Source organism: Bos taurus, chromosome 6, assembly GCF_002263795.3.
Source record: "Bos taurus isolate L1 Dominette 01449 registration number 42190680 breed Hereford chromosome 6, ARS-UCD2.0, whole genome shotgun sequence".
NCBI classification, from domain to species: Eukaryota; Metazoa; Chordata; class Mammalia; order Artiodactyla; family Bovidae; genus Bos; species Bos taurus.
Genome location: NC_037333.1, coordinates 77,075,632 through 77,093,809, shown reverse-complemented (window position 1 = coordinate 77,093,809; position 18,178 = coordinate 77,075,632). Strand labels below are relative to the sequence as shown.

Genomic DNA, 18,178 nt, shown 5'->3' with positions numbered 1-18,178 from the left:
TCATTATAATGTATGTACACTAAAATATCTAGCCAAAAGTTAATCTGAATGCTATTTTGACAGTTTGTGTGAATGAAAAGGTATCAAAAGAAGTAGCAAGTTTTAAGGCCAAATACAGCTGTGACAAAAATGAAAATATCTAAAAAATCACCTCCAGTGACATCTTTTCCAATCTTTCAACTTCCAAAATATCATTCTCCTTATACCCAAGTTGACAATGTGACTATTTTTTAAATTATTTTTACATGAACATGTGCGTGCTCAATCGCTCAATCATGTCTGATTCTTTGAACATGTGCATGCTCAATCACTCAATCATGTCTGATTCTTTGTGATCCTGTGGACTGTAACCCACCAGGCTCCTCTGTCCATGGGATTTCCCAGGCAAGAACACTGGAGTGGGTTGCCATTTCCTTCTCCAGGGGATCTTTCTGACCCAGGGATTAAATCCATGTCTCCTGTACTGGGGGTAAATTATTTACTGCTGAGCCACCAGGGAAGGCCACATGAACATATATACAGGTATATTTTCCCTAAAATATCTATGGTCTATGGAAGGAATTAGGAAAAGATTATGAAGCTATTATGTATCCTTCAAGCTTCAGTTATAATAAAGTTGAGAGATTTCACCCTCAGCCAAATTAGCAAGAAGATCTGGAGTGATGGAGCATGCATTTACTTGTTCATTCATTCAACAAATATGTTTCGAGTTGCAATTATATGTCAAGTCCTTTTCTAGGTACTGGAGATTTTAGTGAAAAAGAGAGATTACATACCTACTTTAATGAATCACCCATTCTTGTATGGAAGACAGAGAAGATGCAAATACATAAATAATTTTACTATCATATAGATATGAGTAATCCACAGAAAGTTTAAATAGAATAATAAATGCTACTATGTTTAGATTTTTACAGATTTACATATGGAAGCAAAATTAGAAGTTGCTAGTCATAAAAACTCAGGAGTAAAGAGCATTCCGAAGGCCTCAATCTGGAATCGCCTTGGGCTGATCAAGAATTATCACAATGGCCAATGAATCTGTACAGGACTGGGATAAGAATGTTCTGGGCTGAGATCAGAGAGGTGAGCAACAGCCAGATCATTGGCATTGTAAACCAGGTTAAGGAGTTTAGTTTGGGAACAACCAGCCACTTGGTTAGGATACTGAATAGAGCTTCTAGGGAAAAAAGGACTAGGGCAGGAAAGGGAAAAAGACATAAGAACGGAACTAGAGATCAATTATTTCAGGAAAGGTAAAATGCTAGAGTAGGCAGAAAACTGTGATTGAAAACGCATGTGGAATGGACTCACTGTCAGTTGAAAAATATGAGTGTCTGCATTAAATGAAAGAATCTCACCTTAAACAAGAAATAAGAGTGCTTAAACTACCAGAAAGCAAGGTCTGTGGACCTACAAAGAATAGGTCTGGATCAGATGATAAAATTATTTCATGTGGTAAGATGGAGAAGCACAAAAATACTGTGAATTTAAATAGATTTTGACTCTTAAATTGAAGGAGACTAGACTGCAAGGTGTTCCATGAAGTCGGGGTATCTTGTGTGAATAGATCAAACTAATCTTTAAACTGACCATCTCTACAAAGGAATCTGAGTCACCGACCACTAGCAGCAAAAGTGGAGGGGCTGTAACACGGCCCACATGGACGAAGTCTGTTCAGTTCGGTTCAGTCACTCAGTCATGTCAGACTCTTTGCGACCCAATGCACCGCAGCACACCAGTCCTCCCTGTTCATCACCAACTCCCGGAGACCACCCAAACCCATGACCAATGAGTCAGTGATGCCATCCAACCATCTCATCCTCTGTCGTCCCCTTCTCCTGACCTCAATCTTTCCAGGTATCAAGGTCTTTTCAAATGAGGCAGCTATTCGCATCAGGTGGCCAAAGTATTGGAGTTTCACCTTCAACATTAGTCCTTCCAATGAACACCCAGGACTGATCTCTTTTAGGATGGACTGGTTGGATCTCCTTGCTGTCCAAGGGACTCTCAGGAGTCTTGTCCAACACCACAGTTCAAAAGCATCCATTCATCAGCACTCAGCTTTCTTTGGAGTCCAACATTCACAATGAAACATGATTACTGGAAAAACCAGAGCTTTGAGTAGATGGACCTTTGTTGACAAAGTAATGCCTCTGCTTTTTAATATTCTGTCTATGCTGGTTATAACTTTCCTTTCAAGGAGTAAGAGACTTTTAATTTCATGGCTGCAGTCACCATCTACAGTGATTTTGGAGCCCCCAAAATAAAGTCTGTCACTGTTTCCACCGTTTCCACATCTATTTGCCATGAAGTGATGGGATCAGATGCCATGATCTTAGTTTTCTGAATGTTGAGCATTAAGCCAACTTTTTCAATCTCCTCTTTCACTTTCATCCAGAGGCTTTTTAGTTCCTCTTCACTTTCTGCCATAAGGGTGGTGTCATCTGCATATCTGAGGTTATTGATATTTCTCCCGGCAATCTTGATTCCAGCTTGTGCTTCCTCTAGCCCAGTGTTTCTCATGATGTACTCTGCATATAAGTTAAATAAGCAGGGTGACAATATACAGCCTTGACGTACTCCTTTTCCTATTTGGAACCAGTCTGTTGTTCCATGACAGTTCTAACTGTTGCTTCCTGACCTTCATATAGGTTTCTCAAGAGGCAGGTCAGATGGTCTGGAATTCCCATCTCCTTCAGAATTTTCCACAGTTTATTGTGATCCACACAGTCAAAGGTTTGGCATAGTCAATAAAGCAGAAATAGATGTTTTTCTGGAACTCTCTTGCTTTTTCCAGTGGATGTTGGCAATTTGATCTCTGGTTCTTTTGCCTTTTCTAAAACCAGCTTGAACATCTGGAAGTTCACGGTTCACGTATTGCAGAAGCCTGGCTTGGAGAATTTTGAGCATTACTTTACTAGTGTGTGAGATGAGTGCAATTGTGTGGTACTTTGAGCATTCTTTGGCATTTCCTTTCTTTGGGATTGGAATGAAAACTGACCTTTTCCAATCCTGTGGCCACTGCTGAGTTTTTCAAATTTGCTGGTATATTGAGTGCAGCACTTTCACAGCATCATCTTTTAGGATTTGGAATAGCTCAACTGAAATTCCATCACCTCTACTAGCTTTGTTCGTAGTGATGCTTTAAGGCCCACTTGACTTCACATTCCAGGATGTCTGGCTCTAGATGAATGATCATACCATGGTGATTATCTGGCTTGTGAAGATCTTTTTTGTTCAGTTCTTCTGTGTATTCTTTCCACCTCTTCTTAATATCTTCTGCTTCTGTTAGGTCTCTACCATTTCTTTCCTTTATTGAGCCCATCTTTGCATGAAATGTTCCCTTGGTATCTCTAATATTCTTAGAACAGAGCTAAAATCTTAAGTTTTGTTTTAAAAAAATAGTGTATATGTTATCCCCTAAGTTATTATATAAATTCTGGGGAAATATTTGAGTTATAAATATAAATCAAATTTTTCTTCCTGAAGCTATTATAAAACTAAGTCTTCAAGATAAATATTGCAGTTATATGTCTGGCATTCCATTAAAAATATGCAATCTCAAGTCTGGAAAGAACCATTCAACTCACACAATAGATAATAACTCTAAGATTATGTCTGCTAAAAATCACTAAGTTTCATATGAGGAAACTGTGACTACAAATTCACTCTGTTCTTGAGCCACCCACCCAATTACATATGAAGAAACAAGTCCTTCTTCATGTTGAGAAACATGTGATATCTGTACTATGGCATTCTCTACCCACTTGTCTAAATTCAGTGCAAATAGGCTATGTATAAAACACATTAATCTAGTTCTAGAAGACACCTGTCTTCAAATATTTGTCTTTTTATTTACAAGATTTAAGCAAATACAATATCGTTTTCCTTAAATCAAACTTTACTTCTTTCCTTTTCTTCTTTTATTTCTACTTCATTCTTCTATTAACATGTGCTGCTCTGATGGTTTATTTCTAATTAAAATCACAGGTCTACAAAATAAGGTGATTCTCAACAGGTTATTAAAATGCTTTGGGAGAAGCCTCTAAGAGCTGGTTAAGGGATTTTGATTTGAGTTTCTCTTCTAATAACTATGTGAAATGTCATTACATCATTAGATTGACAGTTCCAAGTTTATTTGTGCATCTTAGAATTAATGATATTACTATGTATGATTCAAAGAGTTGCTATGAGTAGTCACTGAGCTTTTGTGTGAAAAAGTGTTCAACTAATGGCAACATGCTACATAAATGCTACAAATTATATTGAAATGCTTGTTATCAAAAAATGACTGAGTGATACAAAATACCTAATCCAATTTAGTGCCATATCTATATCTATCTATCTATCCATAGAGAAAGGGTAGAAGAGGAGGGAGGAAGCAGGAAGGAAAGGGAGGAGAGAGAGAGAGATGACTGCTATTATTTCTTTGCTTTTAAGTAACTGTCATTTCCCATTTTTTTGTGTTTCTTTATGCATAACTGAAAGACTCTACCTTCCTGCCATCACCTTCATCTTGGCTGTATTAATAAATTACTTCTTTCCTGATTTCTCCCTAAAGTAAGTATGACAGCTGCAAAATTGCTTTATAGGCTGGGTACAATTGCACTCATTTTGTATGCTAGTAAGGTTATTCTCAAAATCCTTCAAGCTAGGCTTCAGCACTATGTGAACTGAGAACTTCCAGATGTACAAACTGGATTTAGAAAAGGCAGAGGAACCGGAGATCAAATTGCCAACATTTCTTGGGCAATAGACAAAGCAAGCAAATTCCAGAAAAACATCTACTTCAGCTTCATTGACTATGCTAAAGCCACTGACTGTGTGGATCACAACAAACTGGAAAATTCTTAAAAAGATAAGAATATGAGACCTTACCTGCCTGCTCACCTTACCTGCTACCTGAGAAATCTGTATGCAGGTCAAGAAGCAAAAGTTGGAACCTTAATGGAATAACAGACTGATTCAAAATTGGGAAAGGAATAAGAAAAGGCTCTAGTGTCACCCTGTTTATTTAACTTATATTTAGGGTACATCATGCAAAATGCCAGGCTGAATGAATCAAAAGCTATAATCAAGACTGCCAGGAGAACTAGTCACAAACTCCAATATGCAGATGATACCAGTCTAATGGCAGAGAGTGAAAAAGCTGCCTTAAAACTCAACATGCAAAAAACTATGATCACGGCATCCAGTTCCATCACTTTATGACAAATGGATGGGGAAGAAGTGGAAGCTGTAACAGATTTTATTTCCTTGGGCTCCAAAATGATTGTGAATGGTGAGTGCAGCCATGAAATTAAATGACACCTGCTCCCTGGAAGGAAAGCTATAACAAACCTAAAAAGTAAAGACATTACCTTGCTGACAAAGGTCCATATAGTTAAAGTTATGATTTTTCCAGTAGTGATGTATGGATATAAGACTCGGACCATAAGGAAGGCTTAGCACCAAAGAATTGATGATTTCAAGTTGTGGTGCTGGAGAGTCCCTTGACTCTTGAGAGTTCCTTGGATTGTAAAGAAATCAAACCAGTCAATCCTAAAGGAAATCAACCCTGAATATTCATTGGAAGGACTGATGTTGTAGCTGAAGCTCCGATACTTTGGCCACCTGATGTGAAGAACTGACTCATTGGAGACCCTGATGTTGAGAAAGATTGAAGGCAAAAGGAGAAGAGGGCAGCAGAGGATGAAATGGTTAGATATCTTCACTGAGTGAAGGGACATGAATCTGAGCAAATTCCGGGAGATGGTGAAGGACAGGAAAGCCTGTGGTGCTGCTGTCCACAGGGTGGCAAAGAGCCAGATACGACTTAGCAATTTAACAACAACAAAGTAATCTCTAACAATTGTCATAAATGTTCCACTTCTACCTGACTAAGGTAGAAAATACCAGGTAGAAACTACATCATGGGAGTTCTAATACAGAGAAAACTCTGATTTAATTCTGGGTCTTAGAAGAAATGGCTCAGAAGTGATGACTTTTCTACCTGTATATGACGAAGCAACCTTTAGAGTATATGCATATATTATTTAACTCAACAGATTATTCCTTGTCTTATGTAGTGTTCATATGCTCTATGTGTACATGCATCTTTCCTTGCAAACTGAGTTTCTTGCTCTTTTCTAAAACAGAGCTTGTTACAGGAAAATAAACACTTTTAAATGTTTTAAACTTTCATCAAAAGACTGAACTTTCAAGTTCTGAAAGCAATATAAGACATCCTGAGACTAGTGGAAAAAGCAAACACCTGTTATGAATAAAGCTAAAGGGAAATTAAATTCCCAGTGTTAAAAAACAAAAGAAACAACATTAAAAGATTATTTTTAATTGTCTTTCAACCATGATATCTTCCATGTTCTAAAAATAAAAGAAAAATTGTGGCTCACTGTGGTTGCGTATACTGAAATACTGCAATAGAAATATCTCAAATATTTGTTAAAATGAATAAGCAGAGAATAAAATTCTGGTACTGATACAAATTTGAAAAAAAATCAGCTCTTGAAAGCACATTATTTTCATTTAAATTAAATAAAATGTCACAACTGTCTCTTTGCAAACATAATGCAAACAGATTTCAATTAATGATAACAAAAGTATAACTCTGGAATTTATTCTTTGGAGAATACAAATATTCCTTTAATTTCCCTTCGTCTACTCTCCTCTTAAAGAATGTTAACATTTTAATGGTAGAGAAAATGTGCCTTCAGAATATTCCAGATAATTTCTTTGAAAATCTTTATAACGATAGTAATGAGGCACTTTACCTTAATCCCATTGACACCTGTACTTGACATGTAGGAAAAAAAAAAAAAAAAGCAGCAAAAATTATACATATTTTGACAGAGATCTGTCTTGTTAGTGAGTGCTTTCTCCCCATCCTAAGCTAATCATAACTGGCATTTCTGAAGGTAGTTGAGAAGAATGAAAATGTTTTTGGTATTATTTTTCCAAATAATAAGGGACTTTTACCAATCAACCCCATCCTCAGCACATATACAAAATGAATGCCTAAATGCTGGTTCACAAGCAAGCAGACATGTTAACAGTCTCACAGGTCAAAACAACTGACTGTGTTTTTATATTATGATACATATATAGAGAGTGTAATTATTATTGGACACTTACTTTTAAAAACTGACATGCTGATTTTTAATTTGTGTACAGAGGCATGATGTCAAGCTTGCCTCTAACAACAGTGTGTAACCCGTAAAACATCTGGGCTATCTCAGCTCTTCCCACTGTCCTGAGCCACTGTGACTGATATAAAAGGGTTCCTTTTAAACAAATATGAGTGTTCCCTGGAGGGAGCATCATGCCATCCTGTTGCTTTGAATTTTATGTATTATCTGTCTTCATTATTTAATCATGTGCCCTTAAGGTCTGCATGGTTTCATCAACTTCACTATCAAAAGGAATTTTTTAAATGGATCATTGCTAAACAGTCACCACCATTGTTGATTTATAACAAGAGCTACAGAAAATAATAGTCCTGATCTAATTCAGGTAGTGTCTGTGATCACTATTTTCACAGTATCTCTAACAGCTTGGAGAGAAGCAGTTATATGTAAAAGCTGTTTGCTCTTTCATCCATATAGAGGATTTTTTTTTCATCTACAAGGTCTAATCATCTCTGGATCTTTTTTCCTCATGACATCTGTTATTTTCTAATTCAACAACAAAATTAACTGGTTTTGAAGTTATCAGAGTCTAAGGAAAAAAATGAATCATTGAAATATACTATTTTGAATTTGTATATTATCTTTGTGTTTAATCAAACAATGATTTCTCTAATTTAGCTCAATGTATTTATCCCTTTTTACCTCACATTAATAATATCAAAGGGAGGGTACATCTGTCACTTATTATTCAATTTCTTCAAACCTGGGAAGATTAGTAAAGACAGGAAATTTCACTGGGCTTATAGCCTAATTAAAAGCAACAGGCTTAACTATGAATAGTTTTTCAAAACGCTCAAACTTTTTTTTCTTTTTTTGCTTATCTAAGCTTAAGATGTTCATTAGTAACTCATTAAAGACTTAGTTACAGTTCAGTGGTGAGTCCTGAATATAATGATGGAATGTGTGTACAAATGTGTAGACTCATAATTAGAGAAACTGTCACATTTGGGGGTTAAGAATATACAATGCAGTATTTGAAAAACACTATGGAAAGTAAGTGACCCAAGACAGTGTAGTATTTTAAAATTTGCTAACTATCCAGGTCATTTGGTTTTTAGGTCTAATTCTTAAAGGTATGTTTTAATGACCACATTTTCCCAAGATTAAATGTGTGAAGCTTGGTTCTAAGGCCTTTCTATACATTATTTTACTTAATCCTCATAGTACAACAAAGTAGGCCTAATTACCCTTATAAAAAATAAGAAAACCGTGATTCACATGGTTAAGGTCATGTTTCTTGGAAGTAACAGAATTGGAATTAGATTCTAAGGCCTGAAATCTTTTCACTTCATTCAATAGAACCATGCAAATTAGAATTCCAAAGCAGTTTAAATTGAATAATACTGTAAACTTCAGTTCTGGGCTTCATGTAAGCATTATTTTCTAAATAGGACATCTTCCTTTATTCAAGGTTTCTTAAAAATGTAACAGCTGTTCAGTAATAACATTTATAAATCATTATCTTTATTTAGTCCTAATCTTTTCTCCTGAAATAGTATTATTTCAGATAAGTCCAGTGGGCTGAAATAGTGCAAGTTGACTAGGATTCTTTCCAAATAATATTTCAAGTCCTTTTCCATTTCTCATCTTTTTCTGTTTAAAGATGTGATATGAGTGAGTCCAAAGGATACTAAGTAACATGTGTAGATTTGACAGACACAAGAAATAGCATAACTTTCTTAAGATTTAAAGAGGCATTGAGTTGTTTGTAGAACATACCAGAGAAAATAAGTGTATGGAAATAAAAGATGCACTGTTTATAATTTGAGCAAAGACACAAAAAATGTAAAAAAGAGGGCTTTCCGAATCTGGTAGAAGAATTCAGACTAGAACAAAAATAGAAATGCTTCTGGCCATCAAATTAAAGCTTAATGTTCTTTATCATTTTCTTAAGGAGGAGTAATTGGAAACTAACTAGAAGAATTCAATGAATTACCTAACTATTCTGTGTATCATTCACCACTATTCAATTCACATATCAGAATAAAGTTTCAATCATTGTCAATTAGTAGTTTTTGCAATCATAAAAAAACAAGTTAATGAACTATTTTTAGGAATAAGTAAAAAAGAAGGTGGAGTGGGGCTAGACAAATGATATATGATTTCAAAGTGAATTTAAAATAGCTGAGATTTAAGTGGGCAAATCCAAGCAAAAAGCCTCTTAGAAAATGCATCTAAAGATTTCTTAAATCCAAATGTACTGTAACAATGGTACCCTGTGACCTTTTTACAAAAAATATATTTATATAAAGAATACTTAGAAATGAAAAATAAAAATTAAGAAATGATTAAATCATATTTCTTCAAGTAAGATATGCAAATAACCAAGTACACGAAAATGAGCTCAAGATTATACATTAGACAAATGTAAGTCAAGATTGGGAGTTTAGGATTGACATGTACAAACTACTATATTTAAAATAGATCATCAAAAAGAAACTACTGAGTAGAAAAAAAAAAAAAAATTATACAATGAGATACTACTTCATTTTGACCAGATTGATTAAAAGAAAAAAGACAGTAACAAATATAGTTGAGAATGCAAGAATGTTTGCAACGTATCACTGTGCAACCACTTTGGAAAGTAGTTTAGCACTTCCTCAAAATGTTAAATATAGTAATCATGTGACTCAGCAAGTCCACTCCTAGGTTTATACCCAAGAAAAGTGAAAACGTCCACACAAAAATTTATGCATGAATTTTCATAAAAACATTATACAGAATAGCCAAAAGTGGGGAATAATCCAAATTTCCATCCACAGATAAATATAATGTGGTATATTTATACAACAGATTACTTGGAAACAAACAAGAACCACTGATACATGCCATGGTATACATATATTTTTAAAATATTATGCTAAATGAAAGAAGCAAGTTGCAATGTCTACAATAGGGAAAAGCATAGATACAATGATTACTGATGGTCAGGGACTGGGTCTTCCCAAGGGGAAGATGGATGTGACTACTAATGGATATAGGATTTCTTTTTGGAGGACTAATTACACTCTAAAAGGTGCACGACTATGCAAACACTAAAATCCACTAAACTAAATTTTATGGTATATGAAATATATCTCAAGAAAGATATTTTAAGTACCCATTTATACATTAAAAAAGATATTGATGCATCAAATCTAATTTTTAAAAAACTACCATATATTTTAAAAATATTTTCTTCTTCCTTCATCACAAGAGGACAAGATTTTCAAACTTATTTATAGGTGTGGCTATGAGGCAGAGTTTTAATTAATGGAAGCGGAAACAAAAGTAATGCGCACTATTTCCAAGCATATCCATATAAGAACCTCCCACTGGAATCCTCCCAATACTCTTCTTCCTTCTGTGGATGGGAATGACAATGAGCCTCAGAAAGATATTGGAACTCTTGTGCCATTAATAGACTGAGTCTATAAATAACTGTGAGAACAAGAGAATGGCATCCCCTCTGTCCTTCAAACACAGAGATATGCACACACGTGCACAAACACACACACACACACACACACACACACACACACACACACACACACATATACTGCCCAACCAGAAACATTTATCTTTCTTGAAACGTTTGGTGAACAAGAATATATTCTCTAGAAGCTATTATTCATTTTGAATTCTACTGTGACCACAGCCAAAGTTTACGCTATCTAATACATTAAGAATGGAAATTAAAGTAGGCAACTCAAAGAAGTCTTTCTCCAGAAGTTCCATAGTATATAATTCGAAACACATACACACACAATTGATTTGATCCTTATTTGACTCTTTCTTGTCTTAGATATTTGATTTTCTGAGTCATTCCTTGAAAATTACAATACAAATATAGAGTGCAGTGATTTTTCAGGAATCTCATTTTCAAAATTGATCAATTACACTAATTTTGATATTATATCTTAATTACTGTTCTTTCATAATATATATGTTAAATTTATATCTACCTATTATTCTTTTCACTTTTGTAAAATTTTGCTTAATATTCTATATATATATATCAATATATATTTTAGAATAATTTTGTTAAATTTCTACATGGAAAAGCTCACATCAGTACTCTGAAAGCAGTTGTGTGAACATACATAAAATTTAACTTGGAAATAACTTACAATTTTGCTGTTCCTAGTCTTTTTTTATTCAGGAACATGGTATATTGGGTGTTTTATTTTATAATTCACAGTAAGTTTCACAGTTTTCTTCTCCTAGGTTTAATGTAGCTCCTCCTATATTTCCTAAGTAACTCAGGCATTTCATTTCTACTGTGATGTAATCATATATGCATGTATGAATCATAAACCTGAACTTAGTGCTTTCATTGATTCTGGAAAGTTATTATATTATTGATTTTCTGAATGCATCATAATCTACCTGCAAATAACAATTATATCTTAATATTTGAATATTTATTCTTGTTTACATTTGTTGATTATTATAGTAGCCAAAACTTGTGGAATTATTTTAAATAAATGGTGGTGATAATAAGTAAGGCTGTTTTGATCATTTATGACCATTTATTTTATATAGTTGTGAGTCAAAAATGAGTCATTCTTTTACTTTCCATATTATCAAGAGATTTTCTTCTATGGGTACAAAGATACAGTCAAATTTTATATACAACCATGTTCCCTTATACTGCGATTTGTAACTGTAATGTATCAATGACCTTCAGTGCTGAGCCAATAATCTATGGTTATATACACAATTATTTCTTATATAACATGCATTCATAATTTTTTAAACTTTAATGAAGGGCTAGAAATGTCTTAATTTTAAGGTGAAATCAGTATTAAAGACACAACTTTTATTTCTAAAGTTAATCCACTTTTTAAAAATATGCGCTTGCACGACTGCAAAAAATATCTAACAACCATTAGTATTAATTGTACCACCAGGTCATGGGATTATTGAATTTTTGCCTTCTGATATAAATTTGTTTGAAGAGGATTACTTAAACAATAAAATAGGTGACACTGGTAATGACAGACAAAGAAATATACGAGACTATGTTCTTATACTTTATCAAGCTATAACCTTGACTTCATGACATTCATATCACCACAAACTACAGTGTGCATAGATCAAATAAACACAGAAAGTTTATCAAGTGTCACTGTGAGAGCCTAGTTTTGTTTGAAGGTGTCTAGCCATTACTTTTGGAAATTACAACCAGCATATTTCTCTTGCAAATCCTTAGCTAGCCTAACTCCTTTGGTCAAATAATTCATACACAGTTTTTCTGATACAAAGACAAGTTTTTATATTTAAAGAAACTAGTTCTGCTATGATGGTAAAGAAACATAGATTCAAATAAAATAAAAATATAATTATTAAAATAAAGTTTATTTTTAATTCATCAATTAAAAATCTGAAATAAATTAGAGAATGACTTAACTCTAGTTTTCAACAGGGCCTTATTCTGAACTGTCAAAACAGATCATAATGTAACATTGATATATAGCATCTTATTTGCATGATAAGACTCTTTCCTATTGCATTTCAATTTTTTGATTGGTCATTAAGCAATTATTTTCCAATCTGAATGCAGGAAATAATTGTATGAAAAATGCCCTATGGCTATTTACATGAAATTATAAATGTAAGAGCACTATTCTTACATTGAGAATGAAAATAAATAGCAATGCAAAGAAGAGGGAGACAATTAGATACTTATATATTACACATCAAACTACTTGAAATGTATTCAACATCAAGTGCACAACGACCATCCTAGTATAATCAGTTTACCCCAAAGCCAAGAAGCACAAAAAATAATATATGATTCTAAACCCTTGAAACAGTCATAGTACATAAAATCTGAAGATAGAAAATGCTACTTTGCTCTCAAAGTGCACATTTCTTACTTGTAGAGGAGTATTACCACAATAAAATTCACACATAACATGTTTTGCAGATGCAAAGACAAAATAAAATTATTTTCCAATTGCCAAACTGCATACTGAATGCACAGAGAAGGCTCCTAAACACATTCTTACAAAGGAAAGCTGTCAGATGTACATATTGGTAGTACATACTGTTGTATTAGAGACTGCATAGTTAACTTTTGAAATATATATTAATATTTATTTTGAATTTCAGTACCAAGTGGCTAATGCATTAATAGATGCTATTGGATGTGTTCTCAATAATCTCATGTATCATGATGATGACAAAGATTTCTCAGTATAACATATTTGACCATACAGATAGTGATATTACTGCAAGTATTACAAATTATCTAGGCTGGCAAGCATTATAAACATTTAAAGGATGATTAATTTCTAGAAAAAAAATAGCTAAGCAGAGCTTAGAAGTCAACCTACCACTTTCACCATTAATAAAACATGACTTCATAAAAAAATTTATATGGTAATATTTTCTGTGGTAAAATATAATTTGGTACTTTCTCAAGCTTCACATATTATTAGAGGTTAAAATATTTTGAATTATTATTTTAAATCATTGGCACATTAAATATTACTATAACTAAAAATAGATTAATAATAAAACAAATTACAAAAACCATAATAGTACAATATATATGTGTTTGATCATTGTTTTGTCCCTGCTAAGAACTGTTTATAATAACTAATTTGTTAGCTTTAAAGTTCATTAATATATAAATACACATGCAACTTTACCAACACAAAATAAACTTGGGAAAAAGTACATATATGGTGGCTCATGAAAGAATTTTCTAAATTCTACTTTTTTCTGCAAAGATATCATTAAAAATACTGTTTCCTTTTACATATAGTAAGCTACAATGATCCTGTTTTCTATCTCTATCATTGTGATACACTTGCTAAGTACAGTTTAATGAACACAAGATGCAGTTAAAATATTTGAGCATCGCAATCACCTTCTCAACTCCCAACCCATTATGGCTTGGGTGACGTACCTCCCAAGAACAGGTCTCCTAGTGTGGGTCCTATACTGAACCATGATATTGTTTTACCGCCAGTCAGGATGAGTCCCAGGTGCTCATGGTATCACTGGATTTTTGTTCTCTGATCTCTCTATTTTCCCTTGCTCCCAACCACATCATTAGAACAAAAAAGTCTTTTATCTTCATGCAACACTACATTAGTTAACACCAAAGAACTGGCCATCTGCTTTCACTACTTCTCTTTACTTCTGCCAGGTCTCATTGCATTATAGATAAGGATTTTATGGTTATACAGGAAGGAGACACAGTCATGGAAAACAGAAAAATAGAAATACAGAGGTACACAGAGACATAAAATATGGACAGATAAACATAGAACCAGAGACATTTCTTAAGTTTAAAGTTGTATATATATATATATATATATATATATATACACAAAATGTGGATATACTAATTAAGTTTATTTTCCTATAAAAAATACTGGCCAGACTCTCTAGGATGATGTGGGAGATTACTCAACTAGTGTAAATATTATTCAGAATTAATTATTTAGCTTAGTTTCTAATTTTACCCATGCAGAAATCATGCAAAAAATGCATCACTTACAATTACATACTACTACCACTGACAATAGAGAATTATATACTAAAATATAATATACTGACAATTATATATTAAGTCTTTATATATATATCTGATATATATAATCAGTTTGACAATAATTTTGTTTAGATTCTAGTATTAAAATTTTCTGGCAAAATCAAAATGCTGAGGTTCTAGTAGCAAAAGACTTCAATTCTCAGGGTAAGAATAAGGATAATTGTATATATTCCTTATCTAATGCTGAGAGGTTTAGCTCTATTTCAAAGTAATTAGGGGTAGGAAAATAAAACAGAAAAAAGATTAACTGAGTGCCAAGCACTATGTTAGAACTATGTGTATATCATTCATTTCTTAAAATAACCCTACATGGAGTGTTTGTTCTTACAGATGAAAAGCAGGATTACAAATTTTAAGTTACTATAAGCTTGAGGGAAGAATTTAGAATCCCTTGTTCATTACCATAGCTTTAGTAGCTAGCACAGTCATCTGACTCACAGTCTATGATAAATGTTATTTGTTACCTAATTTACCAAGTAACTGTTACAGAACTTGTAGGCAGTAGAGCTGAAATTTTATCTCAGATCTGTTAAGACTTCAAAGCCCAGTTGGTCTATGCCCAGAACATGGAAGAGGCAGAAATCTACCTTTTTACCTCATCTGTTCACAAGAACCAGGAGAGCTGATGTGGAATTTTCTACAGGGAAGAATGGCTTTAATAGGAACTGATTATTTACCTGCAGTTAAGACCAGAGCTCAAGAAGCTAAATCCTTCATTTTAAGACCTCTCTGGGTCTCATGTGCAACTTTAGTCAAGTTGTTTGGTCACTTGGTACCCCAATACTTTCACTATAAAAAGTTATATACAAAGTAGTGATGATAATAATAAGTAATATTAAACCCATGAGAATGCTGTGATAATTAATTGTACCAAATACATTTAAAGTTTATGGCTATTGAATCACTATGTCCTTGTCACTCAGTCATGGCCAACTCTTTGTGACCCCATGGACTGTAACATGCCAGGCTCCACTGTCCTTGGAATTCTTCAGGCGAGAATACTGGAGTGGGTAGACATTCCCTTCTCCAGGTGATCTCCTTGATCTAGGTCTCAAACCCGGGTCTCCTGCATTGCAGGTGGATTCTTTACTGTGTGAGACACCAGGGAAGTAGTCATCATTATTATATACTCTGGAGAAAAGGCCAGAAATTTGGGTCATGTCCAGAAAAGTTAATTCTCTCTGATCAGGAGAAGAAATATAGCTAGGCGTTGCATCAACAGTAGGCAAGGACATGCTATCCAGGGATGTTTTGGAAAAAAAGTACCTCTATTACTAAGACATCTATTTTATTTCAGTCCTCTCAGGTTTCAAGCTATATGGTATTCCTTCAAGCCAAGACTGGTGGGGACTCCAAAAATGTCTAATTCCATTATATTTCTGCACTGATCAAAGGCACACACACTTTCTGTTTATGAGCAAGCTGAACTCAAAAAATCTGCTTACATGGAGCCCTTCATTTACAAGTTTGAAGTGGCATCACAAGGCAATGGAGAAAGCCTTCCACAGAAGGCAGTCAAAACTGACTTGTATTTTCTCTGGTGAAAAATTTTAAAATACTTACACAAGGTAATAAGAATAAAGTTTATAAGTGGAAAGTTTCTATACTGTTTAGCCTGATATGCATAGGATGATATAAAGTAGTTCACAGAAAATGAAAACATTATTTTAGTTTTTTAGTCAAAATATTTTATATATTTTTATATACCAGGGTCAATAGTTTCTGTACTTTATTAGTTTTTAAATACTTATTAGAGTTGCTTGAAGAGATTATATGTGTGTTTCTGTATGCTTATTCAATACAGGTCTCAACTCAAGAATCATGGTGTAAGGCTCAGTGATCTTTGGGACCCATGAGGTACAAAGTAGGTGTCAGGTTTAGGAGACCAGAAACTGCACCTCTGAAAAGAAAGTCTTTCTTACAATGTGTATTTCTGCTATTTTTAACCTACCTTGCTCTAATAGTACAATTTTAGACTGACTTTGTAAACATGAATTGTACATATACTTAAGAGGTTTTTTTCCTGAATATCAGTATCAAATGAAGAAGCTCTCAGGGTAAGCTAATTCTTAGCTGTTACAATTTACTAGAACAAAAATATACGGGAAGGGTAGATAGTATGATGAAGGAAATTAACATGTTCAATCACTTAATATCAGTCATGTTCTGTGCTAGATTTTTTACATATCCTATTTATTTAATCTTCAAATAAACTTACGAGTGAGACATTTTCATAATATCAAAAAGGCTAAGTAGAATCATCTTTAGGTACACTGACAATTAGAAAAGCATTTGTTTAAAAGAACATAATTCCTATACTGTGCCATATCACAAAATGTTATACATGCCCAAGTATATGAATGTGCAAGTGTCACATCAGTATAAGAATTGAGGGAAAAATTTGAAATATTTAACAATTTTACATTGTTTAAAATGAGATGGTTGTATAATTTTACTTTTATTTTTTAAAAAAGCACTATCTTATAGCAATTTGTTAGAAATAAAGTTGTGAAAGCAGGGAAACTTTAGGGGAAATGTCAAAAGACAAGTGATTTTATCCCATTTTTATAATGACAGTAGAATGCAATTCATGTTAAAACATATGAATGAGTCAAATTAAGAACTGCATCACTGAAAAACTACAATAGATTTCTACAGTCAATTAAAAACCAAAAATGAGCCAAGGAGGCTAAAAAGTCATTTCAGCTGCCTGCTAAACTCTAATACTCTGAGACCTCCTAAGCAGTGGCAAGTACAGCTGTGTCCTTTTTTCTTTGCTATAATTATCATTAACATATGCGACAGTGACTGTATTATGCCATTTTAATCTAAGGGCAAAACCAATGATAATCAGTAGAAAACTTTAAATTGGGAAAAAGTAACATATGTATAGACTTTAATCTGGCAATTTTTAGAGGGATTAAATAAATATTATTCTAAGTGGTACAGAATTTGTTTTGCTTATTTATTGACTAATTAGATGTTTTATAAAAATTTGCAAAGAAAGATAGATTATTTCTTAACTATCATACTCATGCTATAAGTACCAAGATGTCTAAATGAACATGTATACAGTCTTTCATGAATATATTAGCATGTTTCAGGAAAAATACATTTTTGCTTATGTTGATACTGTTTTGATAATGCTTTTTATCTCTTTTCTCGTTAAAAGGGATATCACAATTCTGTCTTAATGAGAGGTTTCAATTTAATTTTGTGTGTTAAGGATTGAGCATGTTACTAAACACTCAGAAACAAATAATTACTGGGTTCAGGAAAGTAGAATTTGGGAGTGTTTTCTTTCGAAAGGGCATTTACTATATTAAAAGCTATTTTACTTAGCAAAACAGGTCATTTAAATTCATAATAAATGATAGTTAATAATTTAAATGATACTCTTTAAGGGTGATAAAAAATAATAAAACATGAAATTAAAAAAATA

General features: G+C 33.3%; 1 protein-coding gene across 17 annotated transcripts in view; it reads right to left on the bottom strand.

The window, feature by feature from the left end:
* ADGRL3 (adhesion G protein-coupled receptor L3) overlaps positions 1 to 18,178 on the bottom strand; it is a 936,136-nt gene that overhangs the window by 558,637 nt on the left and 359,321 nt on the right.